The following is a 24,226-nucleotide window of genomic DNA, read 5'->3' on the forward strand; positions in this document are numbered from 1 at the left end:
CCATTGTATTCCGGTTACCTTTGCCCGATTCTGGCGCGCTGCCCGGGAAGTTGAAATAAACATCGACAGGAAGCTGCCAGTCTCTCTGTCAGTAACCAGATAATAACAGGCTCCGGCGCAAGTGGAAATAATTCACAAATCACCCATTTAATAAACTTCTGATTGTATAACGCAGACGAGATCACTCTGTCCCAGACACATAAGTGCACTTCACAGCCCCGATTTCGTTTCAATATCTACAAATAGAAAAAAGGAAAAAAAAACCTTTGGACAGTTCTAGGGTTTGGCTATTAAATCACACATCAAAGTCGCGTCTGCCACCGACGAGAAGAGCAGGAGCGCTGTTCATGCTTGTATAACCTTTTGCCATCAAAGCACTTTACACGCTTTTATTCTATCACTTCATCCATTTTTGACCTTGCCGTGTATCTCTTACTGGATAGGATGCAGGAAGTTGCAAATGTTGCTGAATTCCCCAGAGGTGAATATGAGTTATAATAAAATGGAAACCTGAAGAAAAATTTCAACTTACTGAACTGTTATGCAGAGTATTAATGTGATTGTCATTATCTATCTCATATCTATCTATCTCCTATCTATCTATCTATCTATCTATCTATCTATCTACCTATCTATCTATCTATCTATCTATCTATCTACCTATCTATCCATCTATCTATCCAGGGTCGGATTAAGGTTGTTGGGGGCCTCTGGGCGCAAAACCTGTTGGAGGCCCTCACTGAATGTAGCATATATACATGTCTTTCTGCTCACTATCTACTATCCCACCAGTAATACATCTACATACAGCTGCCAACCCCCCAACAATACATCTACATACAGGCACCAAGCCCCCAGTAATGCATCTATGTACAGCCGCCAAACCCCCAATAATGCAACTATATACAACCGCCTCACCCCCAGTAATACATCTATATACAGCCACCAAATCCCTAGTAATACATTTATATACAGCTGCCAACCCCCAGTAATACATCTACATACAGCTGCCAACCCCCCAGTAATACAGCTATATACAGCCGCCTCACCCCCAGTAATACATTTATATACAGCCACCAAATCCCTAGTAATACATTTATATACAGCCACCAAACCCCTAGTAATACAACTATATACATCCACCAACTTCCCAGTAATACATATATATATACAGCCACCTCACCTCCAGTAATACAACTCTATACAGCCGCCTCCCCTCAAGTAATACATCTACATACAGCTGCCAACCCCCCCGTAATACAACTATATACAGCCGCCAACTTCCCAGTAATACATCTATATACAGCCACCTCACCTCCAGTAATACAACTCTATACAGCCGCCTACCCTCAAGTAATACATCTATATACAGCCGCCAACCCCCAGTAATACCATGATATGCAGCCAACTCCCCCCCAGGAATACATCTACATACAGCTACCAAACCCCTAGTAATACAACTATGTACAGCTGCCTCGCCCCCAGTAATTCATCTGTATACAGCCACCTCAACATCAGTAATACATCTACATACAGCCGCCACCCCCCCCCCCCCCAGTAATACAGCTATATACAACCTCCTACCCCCCAGTAACCCAGGTTAAGCTCCTGCTGAGGAGATCACTGGGTGCAGGGTGTCACACACCTGGGCTCTGCTATGAGAGCCATTCTCATGCTGGGATGTGGGAGAGAAGCAGAGAGAAGCTTGTAGTAGGATCACATGTAAGGCTGTAGTAGGATCTATACTGCACCTATATTGCACCTAAATTTTGTCTAAAGCAAAGTGATTAATAAGAGGCAGGAACTCAACTTATCACAGATGGTTGTAGATTGTGATAATTCTGACGCAACAATGCGCCTCATTAAGCGCAGCAACAGTGATACATCTGGCCCATTGCATCATGTAAGTGTATGATACATCAGTGTAGACATTGTATAATGTGAATGTATGAAGCATTAGTGTATAAGTTGCATATAGTGAGTGTATGATGCATCGGTGTATACGTTGCATAATGTATGATGCATTAGTGTATAAGTTGCATATAGTGAGTGTATGATGCATCAGTGTATACGTTGCATAATGTATGATGCATTAGTGTATAAGTTGCATATAGTGAGTGTATGATGCATTAGTGTATAATAGAAGTGTATGATGCATTGGTGCAGAAGTTGTATCCCTTGCAGTGTGAGGCTGTACTGTGTCAGTATCACTAGTGCTGTACTGTATATTGCTGCTTTGTTATTTTTTGCTTTTGCCTTTTTTCAGGTCTTATGAAATTATGCTCCTTAAATAAGTGTTTGTTTTACAGACATCAATGAGAGTGAACATGAAGAAAAGAGAAATCAATTTGAGAATTGATTTTTCGCCTCTCCAGTCAATTTGTGTAGTCCACCGGACAAAGTTTCCTATTTTCTAATGCGCTGCCAAACCCTATCATCTCGGACAAGAAGAGCTCCCTAATGATAGCGGCAAAGAGCAACATGTTCTAAAAAGCCAAAAATACCGGTGTGATATTGACAGGGAGTAAACTCTGCGCCTGGAACCAAGTGCAGGGATAAGGAGCCTTTATACTGGAGGATATAATTGGTGTGATATATGACACGCAGAGTTAAGCCGCTCACTTTACATGGATATGATGTCCTTGTTTTATAGAAAAAAAGCTACAAAGTAACTTTCTTCTGTACGTTCGACATTAAGGGAAATTATACAAATCTACCATCACCAATCCTATGGAATACAAAGACCTTTCACCTCTTCCAACAGCTTAATAGGCACCAGTGCACCCATTCTAGTACTTGGAATATTGGGGCTCATTTACTAAGGGTCCGCGGACTGCACAAACGTCAGATACTCCGAGGATTAATGTTTTGCACCGCATTTAATAGTTGAATGTGGTGCATGCGCCAACTTTCATGCGACAGAAATCGGGGGCCGGGCCGACGGACGATCCGACGGATTCAGACAACGCGCAGGATTTAACATTCAAAAGTGTGTCACAAGCCATGCACTTACGTGCACGGGGAAGAAGATGGTGAACTCCGGTGGACCTGAGCGGGGAAGCGACACATGCAGGAAATTGGACGCACAATCTTAGTGAATTCTGGCAACTCTGAATCCTCGTCGGACAACGCACCTCGGGGATCGCGATGGGATGGGTAAGTAAATGTGCCCCAGTCTCTCCAATCATCAATTTGAATCAGCCGCTCTGTCCCACAACCACCCACAAAGGTCTAAAAAGCTTGTTGGAGCACATTGCCTGGGTGAACATGGGCTGGAGAGGACTACCTGGGAGGTCTTAGGTTTGAGCAGGCTGCCAGGGTGGTTCTAAGTGTGAGAAGACTGCCAGGGTGGACTAGGGCTGGAGCGGATTTCCTAGATGGACCTGAGTTGGAGAAGACTGTCTGGATGGTCCTGAGTTGGAGAAGACTGCTTGGATGGTCCTGGACTAGAGCATACTGCAAGGGTGTACCTGCATTAGAAAAAACTGCCAGTGTAGGCCTTGGATTGAGCAGAATGCCAGGGTGGACCTGTGATAGAGCAGATTGCATCGGTGGACCTGGGAAGCTAGAGCAGATTGTATTGGTGGACGTAGGATAGAGCAGACCTCCATGGTGGACCTGGGATAGAGAAGATTATCAGGGTGGACCTGAGATAGAGAAGATTGTCAGGGTGGACCTGAGATAGAGAAGATTGTCAGGGTGGACCTGAGATAGAGAAGATTGCCAGGGTGGACCTGGGCTGAAGCAGACTGCCAGGGTGGACCTGGGAGGATAGAGCAGATTGTATTGGTGGACCTAGGATAAAGCAGACCTCCATGGTGGACCTGAGATAGAGAAGATTGTCAGGGTGGACCTGAGATAGAGAAGATTGTCAGGGTGGACCTGAGATAGAGAAGATTGTCAGGGTGGACCTGAGATAGAGAAGATTGCCAGGGTGGAACTGGGCTGAAGCAGACTGCCAGGGTGGACCTGGGAGGATAGAGCAGATTGCCAGGGAAGACCTGGGAGGATAGAGCAGATTGCCAGGGTGGACTTGGAAGGCTAGAGTTAAATTGCCAGTGTGGCAAAACCAATACCCTGTTATATTTCCTGTAAAAGAGGAATATGAGGGCTTGTTTTCTGCAGGACATCTCATGCTTCTTAGTTGTCATTTAATATTATGTGCAATGTACTAAAAAGCTGGTTCTATATATCAATGTTCTACGTATTCTAAGGAGTAATTTAAATTGTAATAAAAATTTTAATTATATGTCTCTATTCAAACACCAGGGGGTCTTATTTCTTATTTAATAGACTACAAATAATGATATTGTTACTTTGCTTGTTTCCTATTACACCCTGTCTCAGCCTCCTCACCAATGTGCAGCTCCCTTCCCACCCCCTGCATCATACAACAATCCTTCAGATTCCCTCTGACTTCTTGCTCCCTATATGGTTAAATAACCTGTCCATAGGGATTAGAGGAACCAAACCCACAATGTTCAGGTCCATGGCGATCATTCTGAGTTTGGGAACCTCCCTTGATCGGTGCCAGCACAAGATATTAACTGTTTAAATGCTTCTGGTAGGGCATTCCGTTCTTCGTAGTATCTTCACTCCCCAATGATATCTTCGAAGTGACGATCCTAAGAAAAATGGTGGTGTGCACTCTCTGCAATTAGTGGGGTGAGCCAACCCAGGACCTGTACCAAACTTTCAGCATGAGGTTCAGCCAGAATCATTGAACCCAACTGTGAAAAGGTCTGCTCACCCCTACTTGTCCACCAGTTGCTTAGCAAGACTTCACCTACATAGTCATGGCAGATCCCTCATGCAGAGGCGCATATAGAATGCAATATCCACCATCCTTAGATTTGGAATTTCTGGAGCCCTATGTCATGATATATCTCAGAATAGCAGAGCACGGAGTCTACTGCCCCCTGATGTGTCGTATGTTGCACTGGAGTCCTGAGGATGGTGATTCTCTGATATTTACTAAAGGACTGCACTTAGAGCACTGCAATTGTAGTTTTAGAACAACAAAAACTTCTTAAAGGAAAACTACCACCATGGATCTACCTATTAAAGTAGATCTGGTGGTAGGTGCCTCTAATATATGTAAGGATAGCCCTATTAAGGGCTAATCCTTTAGTTCCCTTTATCTTTTTTAATCTTTAATTGTGGTAATATGCTAATTTTCCAAAGAGGTTACTGGGGCGTGGAGTAGCTGGATCCTCCTACCCAGATATCTTCAGCGCGCAGCTACGAGAAGCTGAGGACCCTTGTCTGCGAAGATGGTGTTCTGCGCATGCCTGAGACCACACAGCTGGCAGCCTGCGTTTTGCACCTGTGCAGAACGCCGGCTTCGTGGACAAGGGGCTGGACGCTGAAGATGTCTGGGTAGGAGGATCAAGGAGGCTACTGGGGCGTGGAGCAGCTGCACCATGTAGCCTCAGCTCCGGCTACTCCATGCCCCAGTAGCCTCTTTGGAAAATTAGCATATTATCACAATTAAAGATTTTAAAAAGGGGACTAAAGGATTAGCGCTAAATAGAGCTACCCTTACATACATTAATAGGTAGATCCATGGTGGTAGGTCTCCTTTAAGTGATGCAACATAAAAAATTGTAAATAATGAAAAGCAATCCAATTTTGTAGCATTTCGGTCTAACACAAGACCTTCCTCGGACATGGATCGCTAAGGCACAATGATATGAGAAAATCTAAATAAATTTGGAGGAGGAGGATTAGAAGATGCCAAATGTTGGGTGTGGGGAAAGGATCATTGAAAGAGTTTTTGTGCCTTAAAATCTATTTTCCTTGTTCTATACCTAAAGGCTCTATAACAGTGCATGGATATTTGGTTGCGATCGTAACACCAGAGATAACACAGTTTTTGATGTTGAATAGCAGTAGTTTCCGAGATACAAGGTAAATTTCAGTTCAACTAAAGAGATAAGACCATAAAACCGCATGAAATATGAGCCCCCTCCTCCCGGCATCTCCAGAGGAACTTGAAATCAACCTGGGATTCAAGCTAGAAAAACCTTGAATTAGTAAGGAACATCCAGCACAACATCGAGGAAGGATGTCAGGAGAACATGATAAGGTTTAGATGACAGATAGTCAAAAATATATTTTATATCCACACTAATGGAGAAGGGAAGACAATTCCGCGCTCGTCCCCCACCAGCCGCAACGTACAGAACCACAAAGAACAAGTAAAAAGAGAAAAACATAACAAAGACGTTTCAAAAGGGAAACTTTCACTCCCCGCGTTTTATTCTTAGTTTAAGCTCTGTTTTTCCTTGGAAGTAGAATTTTTTTGTTTGTGTCATGTTTTACCATTATGGTAGGATTGAATGAAATTTAATGGAATGAATTATTCATTAGACCCAGGGATCCTCTGTACTAAGTAAATTGTGTTCTTTGAAAACAAATTGTAGCTGCAGTTTTTATGATGGCTGCAAAATCGCTCGCAACGTTCCACAATGCGATACCGAAATAGAGACGTTCAAAATGGCCCCATGGAAATGTAGGGTTTAACCGGCGGGGGGCCTCCTAATGGACACAGGTAGGGAATACAAAGGGTTTGCAATAACAGTCTTTAGTTCTGCGGTTCTGTAAATAAATATATTCCAGGTACAGGATCTCATGTTTCCGAAAAATGTGACATTAAGTAACAAAATGAAGCAAAGAATGTGCCATGAATGAAATAAAAAATGTTTTACTTTATGTTTGTGACTCGATTGATCCCAGTTATCTCCAGTTCTTGGTTGTATTTTAAAGCTGTTTGGATGCACAGAGCACAGCAGTGTGAGGAGGACATGCTACACGCCTATAATATAAATCCATTGGTATCAGCTAACTATATACATACAGTTAGGATCTGAAACGTAACAGGAAGCTTTTTGGCCCAATTCCAAATCTATATTGGGTCCACCATCTATAGATATCATTCATAGATATACTGATATATTGGTTTGGGGTAAAGACTCTTTTTGGACTCTCTAGGGCCCCTATGGAGCCACACCCTCTGCTTCCCTCCCATAAACAATTACTACAAACTTAGGAAGGAAGGAAGAGAAGGGATAGGTGGAGGGGAGCGCCTTCTGGACACTTGCTATTTATTATTGACCAGAATGCAATACAATATTCCATAAATTCAAAATGGCTGCTCATAGTTTCGACTTCTTTCCACACCTGTGAATATTTTTTTTTATAGCGGGACTGGGCATTTTTTTTAGGTATTTAGGGTCTATTATGCAGATTTGGGCCATGACTTAAAGGAAATCTACCATCTGCTTTCATGCATTGTGAAGCAAACATACCTCAAGAATGCTGTAGCGACACTGATACATATCTTGTTTAATCCCTGATCCGAGTGGTTTTGCTGAAAAAACAATTATACAATTATAATAATGAGGATCTGTTGCTCCTGTGGGTGGCTTAGCGCTTCTCCTCACCCTAATTATGCACTGCTCCAGCCTTGTCCTGCACAGTATAAGCCAAGAATACGTCATCACTGTGTTGTCCCTGACAGGCAGAAGTAATCAATCGCTGCACCATCCCCCAGTTGCTGTATATCCAGTCAGTCATTCAGCTAAGGTTGATTAGTTCTGTCTGGACAATTCAGGAAGCTCAGTGTAATGTGTTTATGTCTGGCAGCCAGTATACACCCATCTTTCCTGAGATCCTAATTTTATAATTGTTTTTTTTAGCAAAACCATTTTCATTAGAGATTAAACAAGATATGTTTCTGCTTCAGTGTCGCTACAGCATTCTTAAGGTATGTTTGGTTCACAACACAAAAAAAATAAAAAGTAGATTTCCTTTAATCAAGGAAAAGATGAACGGTGGAGTTGAAATACGATTTTACAAACTTTATTTGCAGATCAGAAATACGGACATGTAGCAGACCGCAACAGGTGACGTTTTGCTTTCTCTAGCATAGATTTCCTTTATGATTCATTTGTGAATAGGAATTTGCTTTATAATAGAGCGCAGCTCTGGAGCACAAGATTCTGCTGTCAAAGTCAATTGAAACAGAGAATTTCTCAGAACATGCAAGATGTATTATTTAGAGGAGGATTCGCCTCTATTCATTTACATTACAGTACAGGATTGCAGGTATGGATCCTGTAAGTGCTGTATAAATAGCTACAAAGAGCTGAGGGTCTGGAGCTGTGATTTCGGGTGATTTCTATTCTTTCTTTTGTTCTTGGAAGCTTCTATCCAGCGCGCGTCCAGGTTTTATACCTGCGCCGTATAATATACAGTTACTGTTCTGTTTAAGCCTCAGATATACATTTTCTTCGAACGCCGAGAAGAAGTATAAGATTTTATTGGACCATTTCAGAAGATGATTGTCATTTGTTTCGATTCTCAAACAGAAAGAAATGATGTAAGGTTTTGTTTTAAAGCCGCAATATCTTTCCTGGTTCTCGGGATGGAAATAAATATTTCATGGAGTTGTTACTGCATCGGCAGGATGATTGACTCTCATCCGCGTTCTACACGTAGATGTTATGTATACAGATGCTTATATCCCCAGGAGGACAGCCGTGTCCACAGGTGTACAGCAGTAGTGCCGCTCTCTTCTGCTGCCCTACCTACCTACCGTCTCCCCTCACAATCGATGTCTTATGAAGGTCCATACAGACCAAAAAGTTACACTGACAACTTAAACCAAGTGTCTTGTTGTATTTTTTTGAAGAAATATATCTCAATGCACCAAATCTTTGCCCTATGTGCACTAGTCTACAACAGGTTGAGGTGCATCTCAAGAATACAGTCACCAGGTTGAAAATTCAAAAACATTTAACGGGAACCTGTCACCAAGGAACTCGTTTTTCTCTTAAGACAGGTTGCAGAAGCCCATTACACCTGAATTGCAGATTCCTTTCTGCTTTCTTTAAGAATTTGCATTACAATATAATTGTGTGTTATAACTTACCTTGCACCCTGACAGAATACTCTGTGTAGTCCCAGGGGTTGGGCTTTGGTTTGGACGTATTTAAAAGAAAACAACATTTTTCTTGTCTGTGCTGCAGACTGCTCAACTCTCAGCTGACACCTTTGTGCTCCTGTACAGCTCCTACCTCCTGCCCCTTCACAGAGCTCACAGCCTGGTAGCTGACATCAGTTGGAGAGGGAGGAGCTATACAGGAGCATGGTCTGAAAGATAATGTGACCTCATTCCTTTTTCTAGCAGTGTTGAAATTGTCACCAATTCTTATGGTCCTGAAATATTGGATACCACAATTGTATATGATGTGACGGTGGTACAATGCTAGCAAACAGGTTCTCCCGTCCCCCGTTACTGTTGCATTAATTAAAATGAAATAGAAAACAGGAAGTATCTGAATATTTTTTCTTTTTCAAAACTTTATCATTAGGAGTTCAAACATTATTTACTCTTTATTTTATCGAAATTCTCTTTAACACAATATTTGTCATTTATTTCTTTAGCCGAAAAGATAAAACACCCTTCACATATGATGATGGAAGATTTGTTAAACTATTTTTTTTGTTACCAATTAGAACTTGAATCAGGTCCAAATCCACCTCTGAATTTTAAAATGTGTGAATAATAAATTTGATAATTCAATTTAAATTGAAAAAAAAAAACATGAAAAGAAAATGATGTAGTAAAAACAAGAAATCCACCAGACTCAGCCCCACCCTAAGACCATTTGCATAAATATACAAACACTTTAAAAAAAATATATATATTGCCCATTGGTGGATTATTTAGAATCAAGGAGACTCCCTTCATTTTCAAAACATTTTTTAGATTTTTTTGAATTTTTGGTCAATATCCAGGACCTTAGATGACATTTTCCGATGTCTTCCCATCGTCTTAATGTTCCAGGAAATGGTTATTACATGTTGTTTATTTTATGAACCACTTAGAGACTGAAACATCAGACCTGAGAGTGACATGTATGATGGTTGTTTTGCTTAAATTTAATGAATTGTCCCTATATTCATTATTCTAAGTGGTGTTTTCCCCACTTAAGACTCTTATGGATGCCCAGAGGAATGCGCCATTCTCTAAATCATCTGCTTAAATTATTGACTGTGCTGTAATGCACATTGTATTTGAAGCTCTTTGAAAATTCATGGCTCGCTCAGTTTTTGGAGGCTACAATTTGACCAATTCCCCAAAATAACATTGAAAATCCCCAGCAGACCCGACTGACTTATTTCCCAGCTTAGAACGTCTCATCTGTTCCATCATAAAAACCATTTTCTGATTAGCAAGTAACATTTACTGCAGGGTAAAGCAGCAAATTGAGGAGAAATCTGTAAATTAATCATGATTATTTGCAACAAAGACGTAAATTATAGAGGAGCCAAAGTGGGTTTCTTAATTTACATTTACCAAAAACATGGCAAACCTCCCGAATTAAACTCCAGTGTTTATGCGGTTACGGAACGCGTTAGCCGTAGCATCTTATTTATTTTGCATCTACACAATGGATGAAATCCCATTTGTACTGACAATTCCACGGCGCCAACCACCGGCGCCCAAGCCAAGGTCCTACTTTATGTTAATAGCAAAATGACTGCATCTTTGGAACGCAAACACTGAATTACGTTATTTTTAAGGCAAAATAGCTCTAAAATATTGAATTTATATTAAGACATAAGATATTTTAATGGAATGATAAAAGTTGTGAGTAATGGAACGGAGTCATGTTGCGTAAACAGCTGCCAACGTCTTAAAGACTGGTTGTGATATATACTTAATTTCTACAGGATATTAATAACTTAAATTACATTTCGAAAGCTGAAATAAAAATCAAAAACAAAGTCAAACATTAGGGTTTTTTTTTTTGCCAATCCCATAAATCCACATTTGTGCCTACGAGGCTTAACTACGAAAGTCAGTTTTCCTTAAGGGTTGTGTTGAGCTCACAAAGCTCTTCCTTTGGAAGACGTTTTGCCAACAGATCATCTGGGACCACTTAGACGTCCAACAATATTGTCAGATTTCTTTCCTTCTCCTTCCATTCTCAATAGAAATGTAAGTCATTAACCATATAATTGTATTGTTTCTCCTTATCGTACGAAATAGGAACAATTTATCAAATTAATGTAGCAACAACAGTCAGAAATTGGTAATTTTGTTTTGTGCAAGTTTTTTTACTCTTTCATGAATTTTATTTAGCTTGTTTTTTTTTTTATTTTGCATTCAGTTTTTGGAAATAAGACAAGTCCATGGGCCACGTGGATCATAGTTTGGTCTCTTCGAGGTGAATTTTAGAGACTTTTGGCGGCTAGCTTTTGCTCCTTATGTATGATCAGGTCTTTTTACTTGTTAAACATGTTCAGTTTTTCCTATCAGGAGCAAATTTTGGCTCCTTTTTGAGACTTTTTGTTGCAAATGTCTCAAATCCACAAGGACACAAGCCACGTAAGGGGGTTATATGCAAGAGAGGACACAAGCAAGGTCAGGGGGTTGTATACAGGAGAGGACAATACTCTTAATTTGGGATTTAAGATGTTGCATTTTTGAAACTTATTACAACAGCTGAGGAGAGTTGATTTTAACATTAACATTTAACTGTTAACATTTAACATATGCATTAACGTGGCGTTTATATTGCATTTTGTAAACACAAATGTTAACAGTAATGAAATAAGGCAAATCAATTTCAAAATGCAATTAAACCGCTACCTGTGACCTCACCCTTAGAAGTAACCAATTTTAAAAAATGCAAACATTTAAGAAATGTGACATTTGAGGTTACTGTGCAAAATGTTAAACAGTTAGAGCATGTGAAATAATTACAAGTTACATGTTAAAATCGGGTCCATGAAAAAAAATTCCTTTGCACCTGCCCTGGATCAGGTGCAGAATTGCGCCAAAAATGGCACAAAAATGGTGCACAAATGGCAAAATTTTGCACGGAACATCTGGAAAACAATGATACATAATTGAGAGTTAAAAGTTGCCAAAATGTCGCAAAACCGTCAAAAGTCGCTAAAATTTGACAATTTGCCTAGTTGAAACTATGATACATGTGCCCCATATCCCTGTGATTGACAGATGATCAAAACTAGAAGCAACTAGAAGTCTATTACATTACAAAATAAAAGAAGATAGAGGGAGACCTTGCTGAGATTACTGAATTTATGTTAAATTACATTGGTCTACGAAAACATCTTCCAGGAGCTTCAAGCAAGTTCGAAATATTGGAAGACTCTCCTTTCATTACCGAGTGTATTGTTGGAAGGGCAGGAGCCTTGTGGTTATTATTCTGCCTGTAAAATCAACCAAACCACCTGCAGAATGAATGGCAGAGCAGCAACTATTTTAACCAAGGGGAGATGTTCACATGCCAATCCGAGGCAACCCATGAAATATTTTCCTTTGATGCCAGCAGAAATGTGGAGACCTGGATGTTATATTATCTATGACTTAGATGCTTAGAGGTCTTATGACAAATACATAAAGTTGTTGAGGAATGAAAAGCCCATCCTGTGCACTAATGATCACATGAGAAGGGTCATCCAAGATGAGAAGCTCCGAATGACAAATGGATGAACATGGTTTATGGAATTGATCATTGTTCTATCTAAAAAATACAAACATCTTGACTGCCTGAAATTACACATGTGAATGCATTATGACCTTCCTATAGGACAGTGATGGCGAACCTTTTAGAGACCGAGTGCCCAAACTACAACAAAGACCCGCTTATTTATCGCAAAGTGCCAACACAGAAATTTAATTTGTGATTTATACTCCCTTCTCTGTCACAGTTTTCATTGATACCAGCCCCCTGAGGGCACCAATAAAGCAGAAAATAGTCCCAGGTAGAGCTGTCACTTTAAAATAGCTCTGTGCACAGAAAGTCCTGGGCTTTCTGGGACTGCAGGAAGATACCTGGAGTCCTCTCTGGTGATGGCCTGAGTGCCCACAGAAAGGGCTCCGAGTGCCACCTCTGGCACCAGTGCCATAGGTTAGCCATCACTGCTATAGGATCTTCATTAGAATTGCATTTGCTCCACATTTAGCTTTGAGATATTTTTGAGCACTTGAGTTCATTCTTTCTAGAATAAAATTTTTTTCTTGTATTGTACAGCAGAATGGAAAAAAAATTACATCTACCCACATTCCTTTAAAGCTCTATTTATTCTCGTATATCCTTATCCTGTTTTGTAAAGGAAGATGAACTATCCAAGGTTATCTGAAGGTTATCTAACTCGAAGAAGACATCATTTCAATGTTGATTCGCATTGTCTGGTTATTTCAATAAATTACCAGAGACTTCAATAAGTTTTTGATCATCCTTTTAGAACTCCAAAAGTAGACCTTCTTTCCCAGACCTTATACAAAAGAGCCAACTCGGGACTCCAGAAGGATGCGGCATCAAGACCAATACCCAGCATGTGTTCTCTTCTGAATTCCTAATTACCTAAACTGTAGAGTTCCAGGGAATCAAAGATTAGCTAAGATGGTCCAAAATAAAATAGAAGATGAAGAGAAGATGTGAGACTTTTTGAAAGATAATGGGAGTCATTTACTAAGGGCCCGATTCGCATTTTCCCGACGTGTTACCCGAATATTTCCAATTTGCTCCGATTTTTCCTGAATTGCCCCGGGATTTTGGCGCACGCAATCGGATTGTCGCGCATCGGCGCCGGCATGCACGCGACTGAAATTGGGGAGCGTGGCCGAACGAAAACCCGACAGATTCAGAAAAACCGACGCATTTTAAAAAAAAAAAAAGTGTCCCTGGACACGCGCTTACCTTCACCAGGAATAGGATCATGTACTCCGGCGGACCTCAGCGGACTTCAGCGCAGTAGCGACACCTGGTGGACGTCGGAGGAACTGTCTTAGTGAATCGCCGGAAGACCCGAATCCACCACAGAGGACGTGCCGCTGGATCGCGAATGGACCGGGTAAGTAAATCTGCCCCATTGTAGCTTGTTGACATTGGAAGAGAAAGAAAAAAGACAGAACACAGTCAATGTCAAGGAATAACAAAATATTTTGGATAATGGCACAAAGTCAATTGGATGTTATTGTCCTGCGTCCTAAAGTGGGTCATGTGAAGTTATAAACCTGGAATAGGAAGGACCCAAAACATTTATTCACTGTAAAAAGGTATTGGGCTCCAGATGTTGAGATGAAACCTACCACCACGGATCTACCTATTAAGGTTGATCCGGTAGTAAGTGCCTCTAAGGTAAGTAAGGATAGCCTATTTTAGGGTTAATCCTTTAGTCCCCTTTTTCTTTTTTAATCTTTTATTGTGGTAATATGCTAATTTACCAAAGAGGCTACTGGAGGCGTGGCATAACCAGAGCTGCGGCTACACAACACTCCTTGATCCTCCTACCCAGATATCTTCAGTGCACAGCTACTTGTAGCTTCAGGCCGAGACCATGCAGCCACCAGCCTCCGTTCTGCATTCTAGCTGGCCTTCGTTCTAGCTGTGCACTGAAGATATCTGGGTAGGAACATCAAGGAGGCTACTGGGTACTGAGGCTTGAGGTAGCCTCTCCAGGGTGTGGAAGCAAAGCTTACTCCATGACCCCTGCTGCTTTATGCTATCCAACCTCCTTCTGTTTCCTTGGCATGTCCCTTCATGCCGCCAGCTTCTTTGAGCTCTGCAGATGCGAAATAGCTACTGCTCAGTGCCGCCAATGCTAAAGGAGCTACTGCGCATTCTCACTGCTCAAAGAACAGTTCATTAGTTCAAGTGTAGATCAAGTAAAGGAAGTGTTAAAGGATTAGGGAAAGATAGGGCCTAGGATGTTAGGAGGAACCTTCCATCGGAACTACTTTAAAAGGTAGATTCCTGAAGGAGTATGAAAAAACTTAAGCATGTGCTGTACCCAGGATGTTCTCTTCAGATGATTCAGATAACAATACTAGATACTAAATTCTTGAAAAGACAAGTTGTTTTCTATCCATGAATCAGGAGTACTCAAGGGAAATATGCAAATTAGTTTTCTTAGGATGAGATAAGGAAAACCCCGCCTCTTTTAGCTACCTTGTAAGGCAGCTCCCTTCACATCAAGCATGACCTTGAGGAAGCCAAATGACATGATGCAAGATTTAACCAAATCAGTAAATCTATTCCAGAAGGAACATATTCCCAGCTGTAGACAGTGCTGTTCGGTAAGAGGTCAAGAAGTAAGAGTTCTCCTTACGGAGACTTTGCCAATTAAGGCCCCTTGTAGGCTTGTGGAGACCTATAGCCATTGATGCTCCACTAAGGGGATTCTAGGTAACTATAGATACACTGCTTTTGTTTTAATACTTCATCATGTCATTAGGCTTCCTGAAAGTCATGCTTGATGGTAAGGGAGCTGCCTTACAAGGTAGCTAAAAGAGGAGTTGCTTTCCAGAATCCCCTAGTGAAGTTTCAATGGCTTTAAGTCTCCAAACGCCCTTTAGAGCCTTTTAAGGGACAACATTTTCTTATGATTAATACAAGTAAATGAAAACAAGAAAAATTACATTTTCATTTTACATTTTGATTATACATTTTTGTTTTGTTTTTTTACTTATTTTACAAAATGAAGAATATTTCTAAATGAAGAGGAAACATTCTATAGAATGTATGTAGAGCGCCAATGATCATGGACAACTTGTCTCCCGGCCAACGATTCTGCATCTGAGAGATTTACCGCCGCATGTAGAGACCAAAAATAACCCTCAATACTCTTGATTAAAGCACATTCAGGAACATGAATGTAGAATGATTGAGGATTAATACAAATGCTCAAGGCGAACCGGGAGCTAAATGTGTTCCAGGCCAACCTCAGTTTTGCAAACATTTAATTTTGTTTCTGTAAAACTGCAAAATTATAGAAAGTCCTAAGGATTAGCAACCTGGGTTAAGGAAATTTTACCTTTTTCCAAGTCTGGTTCCTATGGCGATAACGGTTCCAAACTCAACTTCTCAACTTATCTTTTCTTACCAGCATACACATCATAAAAGATGGTATTTAAGATTTACCATCACCATGTAGTTCTCCAGGATATAGAGGACAAGATTGTGGCCTTAAGAAACAAATCTTGCATTTTTAGCTTGAATAGCTGCTACCAGGCTTATAATATTTCACAGTAGTTGGAAGGGATCCACCAGAATTCCTCCAATCATTAAAATGGGGGAGACTTGTACCTCAAACAAAAAAGTGTGCACCATGTGCAAATCCAGCTCACCCCTCTTGCCGCATTGGGCTTCCAATTGAGTGCAGGTGCTCACAGATCCACATACAGGCTTCAGTACATCGTAGTGCAGAAAATAGATACAACCTAGGCAAAAATCTGCAAATCAGGAGGCGTGGCTCAATATAAAAACATTCTTCTTTATTGAAAATCATGCTTAAAAAGCAATTATAGGCACAGGTATCCAAGAGAGCAACCCATGGACCTACATTTTTCAGCTCTTAAGCCTTATTCATGGTCTCACTTGTACCTCCAGCCAAAAAAATGTCAATGTATTGAACTGGTAGAAATTGCATTGCAACTGGCTTCTAGGCACCCATATAGGGCCTCATTTACTAAGGGTCCGCGGACCGCATTTGGAATGTTTTTTTGGTGCACGCGATTGGATTTTGACAGATCGGCACCAGCTTTCATGCAACAGAAATCGGGGGGCATAGCCGTCGGACAACCCAACTGATTCGGACTGAGCGCGGGATTTAAAATTCAAATTGTGTCACAAGACAATGCACTTAGATGCACCAGTAAGAAGATGGTGAACTCCGGGGACCTGAGCGGGGAAGCAACACATGCAGGATCTAGGGGGCATGATCTTAGAGAATCGCGGCAGACTTCATCCTCATCGGACAACGCACCTCGGGGATCGCGCAGGTACGGGTAAGTAAATGTGCCCCATAGAGATGAATGGATCAACGTGCCTGCATAATTGCAGTTTCAATTAGATGGGGGTATAAAGAGTGTAATTTCTGTTGAAGATTTGAAGAATTGGTGATGGAACCCTCCAGATGGAAATCTGCTAAGTCACTATTTTAGGAAAAACCTAAAATCTTATACTTGTGAGACTTTTTGGAACCTGCCATTAGGAGTGTATATTGAGGAAGCAGGAATATGAAATCAATCCCCACTAATCACATGGAGAGGGCACTGGTCCCCATAATTAAGGGATTGGTGGGTGAAGAATGAGTCGTGCTACTTCATTCAATGTCTGAAGGAGTACTAGAGATGATCACCATTCTTCACTATTTCCAGCACTTCTATAGACAATCAATGGGGTAGTAGGAAGGTTCTTTTATCTATTATTCAGTCAATTAGTTGAAAAGGAGGGGGATCATAGCACATGGAATCCCACCACTCTGATCGTTATTGGCTATCCAGAGCATTGGGGTAACGATAAAACAAGCTGTTTAAGTAGGGGAAGCAAGAAATGTAACTGGTTGCATATCGGTGCCATTCTCTCTCCAAATAATCTCCACAATTGGACCAGTGCTTTATGTTAGACCATTTCCCTTTATTCAACCTGCAGTCTCCGCTCTATTCTCGTGTACGAGCCTTTGAAGTCAAATAAAACTTGATTTATGAATAAAATGCTTTCTCAAATCATCGTTCTGAAAACTCAACTTAAAAAAACCACCACAATTTATAATCAACTTCCATCAGCGGAGCAATCAATGGGTTTTTTGTCGCATGCTGATTACTCGGGGGGCTCCAAGTCATTTTAGACCAATTTCATATTTCCACAATATCATTTTGTCTCTGAGGAAAGCCCAGTGCTGCATTATAATATGGTGGAATGATGAGAGACTGAAGAAGATGGAATATTCCATAGTTTCAGCCTGGGGCTCATCAATTTTGACACATGTATATTTTTGCTACAATGTAAAATATGACGGACATGATAGTAACTTAATGAGACTTGAAATCCTGTGCTTCACCCATTCAGTATAACTTACACTAACCTCTATTTCTAAATTACCCATTGACCCATTTTGAATAGAGAATGAGTTGACCTCAATACCTGTCGGCATTCACCCTTCAACCCCCATTGTGGCATCTGGATCTTGCTCGGGCAGGATCACAAGACTCCTACCTCGATAAGTTCCCCAGGACCGGTTGGAGCTGGCCTAGTAATTTCAAGAAATGGTCAGGCAGAGTATAGTCAGAGACAGGCTGAGGTCAGGGCAGGCAGCGGTCAGACATTGTGCAGGAACAAACCGAGAACAGGCCCGGAAGTTATCCAACATAGGACAAGCCAAAAATACTAAAACTATCAATAAGGGAAACCTGAAGGTGCTACTTACCACTGGGCCGCACAGTTCTTGGTCATAAATAATGGGAACACTGGCCTGTTATATCTCAAAAATGGACAAGTTACCACGGCACGAACCACTGATGTTGCATTGTGTAGACATATAGGGGGTTATTATCCAGGCTTATTTACCCTGGTTCTGACTAGAATCTTAGGTGCTGTTCACTTGCTGAATCTGTTAGACTACCGATACCACTGGCAGCCAATGGATCCACCAGATGATAATGGCTTCTATTGGGTCCGATTGCAATGTCCATTATTCAGATGGGAAAATGCTGCATCCATTCTCACTTTTTATTCCCTCCGACTGATTGCTCCCTAAAGGTTTAAAAACGAATCTCGAATGCAGATGTAATCAGTTACTTTGATAGAAGTTGAATATTTTTGAATCTTTGAAATATTAACAAATATGTAAGCACCAAAAAATATTATCATCCAGGAGTAGAATGAGAAACCTTTTCAGTGGGTTGTTTTTTTGTATCTATATAGATGTGGTACATTTTAGCACAAAAGCCCTGAAATTGCAAATCCAGAATTGCCCCTATCTTCCCCCCCATGCTACCTCCAAACCAAGTGGGCAAGGAGGGGCATGGAGGGGTGCAGGAAGATGTTTTGGTGCAGGCTATGGTGCAATTCTACACTGGGCAGGACCAGGGCCACGGGGGGAACATCAAATGCCGGCACAACTAGCGTCACTGTATGACAAATTCGCCCCTTAATGATTGTTTTGTCAGGTTAATCTTATGATCAGTGATTGATGTCTGGGGCTCCATAGAAATATTTGAATTGAAAATGGGCACAATCATTAATGTAAATGCAGAGAAATAGGAGCTGCATCCAAACGGGAGGTTTCGGAAATCTTTTTCTTTTTAATATGAAATGTTAGAATATTGTTGGTAACAAAAATTCCCTCATGTCAATCATTTCTTTGCTTCTGTTTGTCCTTCCAATCATAATGATGTCATTTCCTTGTAATTTTATATATTTCTTTTATGAACAAAGTGTTATATGTATTCTGCACCTGAGAAAGACCCAAGTCCTGATCGAAACGCGACTTACAATAAAGGGCCACATTTATCACTTTTGTGCACCTAAGTGTAGTAGTTGCGCCTAAATTCGGGCGCACTGTTTTGCCAGAATTATCACAAGCTACAACCATCTGTGATAAGTATATTTTCTGCCTCTTATTAATCACTTTACTTTAACACAGTTTAGGCGCAATTTTGGCGCAGTTTCGGCGCAATGTTAGATTCAGGCACTTACATGTGATCCTGCTACAAGCTCCTCTCTGCTTCTCCCACAGCCCAGAATGAAGATAACACTCATAGCGGCACCCAGGTGTGTGACACCCTGCACCCAGTGACCTCCTCAGCAGGGGCTTCTCCTGGAGGGGATCCCCCAGTGCTGATCTCCTGCTGCACCCATGTAATTCTGCACAGTATCCCCCTCAGACACACTGGTGATACTGTGCAGAATTACATGGGGGACACTTGTCTGTAGTATCTGCAAGCTTCTGCAAACTTGTGCAAACTTCTCTTGCTCTTGCTGTGAGCTCAGCGTTTTGCAGAATATTTTGTAAATAGAAGGTGATGAACTGTAAATAGAGTCTGCAGCTCCTGTCTGTAATGTATCTAATGTATCTATTATATGTACCAGTGTCTGTAATGTATCTAATGTATCTATTATATGTTCTAGTGTCTGGCTGAGCTGTGCTGCTAGAAATAAGATGTTCTGCAAAGGGGCTCAGCGCTTTCTTCTCAGATAACGCCACCTTCGGGCTGGAGTGTTTTTGCGCCCGTTTTTGCACCTAAATGAAAACGTTGCAAGTGATGAATATCATTAGGCGCAGCAAAACATCTGGATTGGTAAGATAGATGAGGGAAAGCTGCTTATTTTTGCTGCGCGGCTAGTTTGGCGTTTAATCGCAAAAATGGCGCAAAAACGGTGCGCCTGAATGAAAAGGCGCAAAAACAACAGAAAAAACTAGTGATAAATGTGGCCCAAAGTACGCTACTACTTGTATAACTACTGCGTGGATGTGCCTATTTCTCCAGATTTATATCAATGTTTGAGCCCATTTCATATATTGTGAGATCATGTTCCTCAGACCTTACACTGCTCTAGATGGAGGCCATGGTTGGTAGCATAGCCGGCATTCATGATGAAAAGATCTTGTGATATCCACAGTAAGGTGGGAGTCTGATTTATTATTGGTTAAAAGAGATAGTAGATGACTGCCCAAATAAATTTAAACCCTAAACCACCGGGAGCTCAGGCCCCTTTAACCCTAAACCAATATTCGCCGATAAAAAACACACAGAGACTTGTATTAAAGTTTGAACATATGTGGGTTGACGTGAGGGTCGGCCACAGCTTTATATATTATTGTAATAAACATTTCTTATTTTTTTGTATTATTAAAACATAATTTGAACAGGTAAACAAATTTAAATAACAACAAACAAAGTGCAACAAAAACCCCTCCCAACTGTATGCCTGCCAGCCAATAGGCATGTAGGTCAAATAACCCAACTAACCGCCAGCTGTGACAAAAGCAACGCCGAAAATACCTTAAACAGAGGGAGGGCGGGTGGGAAACGCAATCCGGAAAGAGGGTGAGTGACGTCTGCAGCCCCTATTTATGCTATGCTCACTTCCTGTACCACCCACGACACAAGCCCCGCCCCTAGTCACGTAGCCCCCACCTCCCTGGGATACGCAGGGAGACAGAAAGGAAAGGGAAAAAAACACTTCAGTTAAAGAGGGCCTATTCCTGTACTTATAACCCCGCTAACTAAGACCCCTTTGTGCAGTCATTAGCCCAACGGCTATACGCCTCCGGGCTTGGAAAAATAGATAGATAGACATGAGATAGATAGATAGATATGAGATAGATATCAGATAGATATGAGATAGATAGATAGATAGATATGAGATAGATAGAAGATAGATAGATAGATGGATAGATAATAGATAGATAATAGATAGATAGATAGATAGATAGATAGATAGATAGATAGATAGATAGATTGATAGATAGATATGAGATAGATAGATAGATAGATGTGAGATAGATAGATAGATAGATATGAGATAGATAGATAGATAGATATGAGATAAATAGATACATAGATAGATATATAGATAGATATGAGATAGATATGAGATAGATGGATAGATAGATAGAATAAAGAAAGATAGATAGATAAATAGATAGATAGATAGATAGATATGAGATAAATAGATAGATAGATAGATAGATATGAGATAGATAGATAATAGATAGATAGATAGATAGATAGGAGATAGATAGATAGATAGATAGATAGATAGATATGAGATAGATAGATAGATAGATAATAGATAGATAGATAGATAGATAGATAGATATGAGATAGATAGATAGATAGATAGATAGATAGATAGATAGATAGATAATAGATAGATATGAGATGGATAGACGGATAGAAAGAAAGAAAGAAAGAAAGATAGATAGATAGATAGATAGATAGATAGATAATAGATAGATAGATATGAGATAGATAGATAGATATGAGATAGATAGATATGAGATAGATAGATAGATAGATAGATAGATAGATAGATAGATAGGAGATAGATATGAGATAGATAGATAGATAGATAGATAGATAATAGATAGATAGATATGAGATAGATAGATAATAGATAGATAGATAGATAATAGATAGATAGATATGAGATAGATAGATAGATAGATAGATAGATAGATAGATAGATAGATAGATATGAGATAGATATGAGATAGATAGATAGATAGATAGATAGATATGAGATAGATAATAGATAGATAGATATGAGATAGATAGATATATAGATAGATATGAGATAGATAGATAGATAGATAGATAGATAGATAGATAGATAGATAGATATGAGAAAGATAGATAATAGATAGATATGAGATAGATATGAGATAGATAGATAGATAGATAGATATGAGATAGATAGATAGATAGATAGATAGATAGATAGATATATAGATAGATATGAGATAGATAGATAGATAGATAGATAGATAGATAGATATGAGATAGATAAATATATAGATAGATATGAGATAGATATGAGATAGATATGAGATAGATAGATAGATAGATAGATAGATAGATAGATAGATAGATAGATAGATAGATAGATATGAGATAGATATGAGATAGATAGATAGATAGATAGATAGATAGATATGAGAAAGATAGATAATAGATAGATATGAGATAGATATGAGATAGATAGATAGATAGATAGATATGAGATAGATAGATAGATAGATATATAGATAGATATGAGATAGATAGATAGATAGATATGAGATAGATAAATATATAGATAGATAGATAGATATGAGATAGATATGAGATAGATAATAGATAGATTACCCAGGAAAATCCCCTGGTGGAAGACACAATGAGGAATAATGTTAATTCTTTTTATAATGTCAACAGTTTAACCCAGGAAGAGGTACGGCGCCGCCTCGCAACCACTAAGATAGATAAATCACCGGGGCCAGATGGCATACACCCCCGGGTTCTGCATGAATTATGTACGGTGATAGACAGACCGTTATTTTTAATATTTGAAGATTCACTGAGGACTGGTTATGTTCCACAGGAATGGCGCATAGCAAATGTGGTACCAATATACAAAAAAGGATCAAATAGCGATCCTGGAAACTACAGACCCGTAAGTCTAACTGCTGTGGTGGGGAAAATATTTGAGGGGTTTATTAGAGATGCTATCCTGGAGTATCTCACTGTGCACAACCTTATAACCCAGCGTCAGCATGGGTTTATGAGAGATCGGTCCTGTCAGACTAATCTGATTGGTTTCTACGAGGAGGTAAGTTCAAGACTGGATCTGGGGGACGCTGTGGATGTTGTATATCTGGACTTCTCAAAGGCATTTGACACCGTGCCACATAAAAGGTTGGTATATAAAATGAGACTGCTGGGAATAGGAGAAAATCTGTGTATCTGGGTAAGTAATTGGCTTAGTGATAGAAAACAGAGGGTGGTCATTAATGGCACATTCTCAGATTGGGTTGATGTTACCAGTGGAGTGCCACAGGGGTCAGTATTGGGGCCACTTCTTTTTAATATTTTTATTAATGACCTTGTAGTGGGTTTACACAGTCAAGTTTCAATATTTGCAGATGATACTAAGCTGTGTAAAGTAATAAATACTGAGGTCGATAGTTTAGCATTACAGAGGGATTTGTGGAAGCTTGAGGGATGGGCAGAGAAATGGTTGATGAGGTTTAATGTAGATAAATGTAAAGTTATGCACTTGGGCCATGGAAACAAAAAGTATAATTATGTTCTAAACGGTCAATTACTTAGTAAAACTGAAGCTGAAAAGGACTTGGGGGTATTGGTGGATGGTAAACTTAATTTTAGTGACCAGAGCCAGGCGGCTGCTGCTAAAGCAAATAAAATAATGGGATGTATCAATAGAGGAATAGATTCTCATGATAAAGACATAGTTTTGCCCTTATACAAATCCCTGGTCAGACCACACATGGAATATTGTGTACAGTTTTGGGCACCAGTGTATAAAAAGGATATAGTAGAGCTGGAATGGGTGCAGAGGAGAGCAACCAGGATTATTAGGTGAATGGGGGGATTAGAATACACTGACAGATTACAAAATTTGGGATTATTCAGTTTAGAAAAAAGACGACTGAGGGGAGACCTCATTACAATGTACAAATACCTGAACGGACAGTACAAGGATCTCTCCAAAGATCTTTTTATACCTCGGCCTGTGACCAGGACAAGGGGGCATCCTCTACGCCTAGAGGAGAGGCGATTCTACCATCACCATAGACAAAGGTTCTTTACTGTAAGAGCAGTGAGACTATGGAACTCTCTGCCGCAGGAGGTTGTTATGGCCGACTCTATGTACATGTTCAAGAGAGGCCTGGA

The sequence above is a fragment of the Engystomops pustulosus genome, chromosome 9 (genome assembly GCF_040894005.1).
Source record: "Engystomops pustulosus chromosome 9, aEngPut4.maternal, whole genome shotgun sequence".
Taxonomy (NCBI): Eukaryota; Metazoa; Chordata; class Amphibia; order Anura; family Leptodactylidae; genus Engystomops; species Engystomops pustulosus.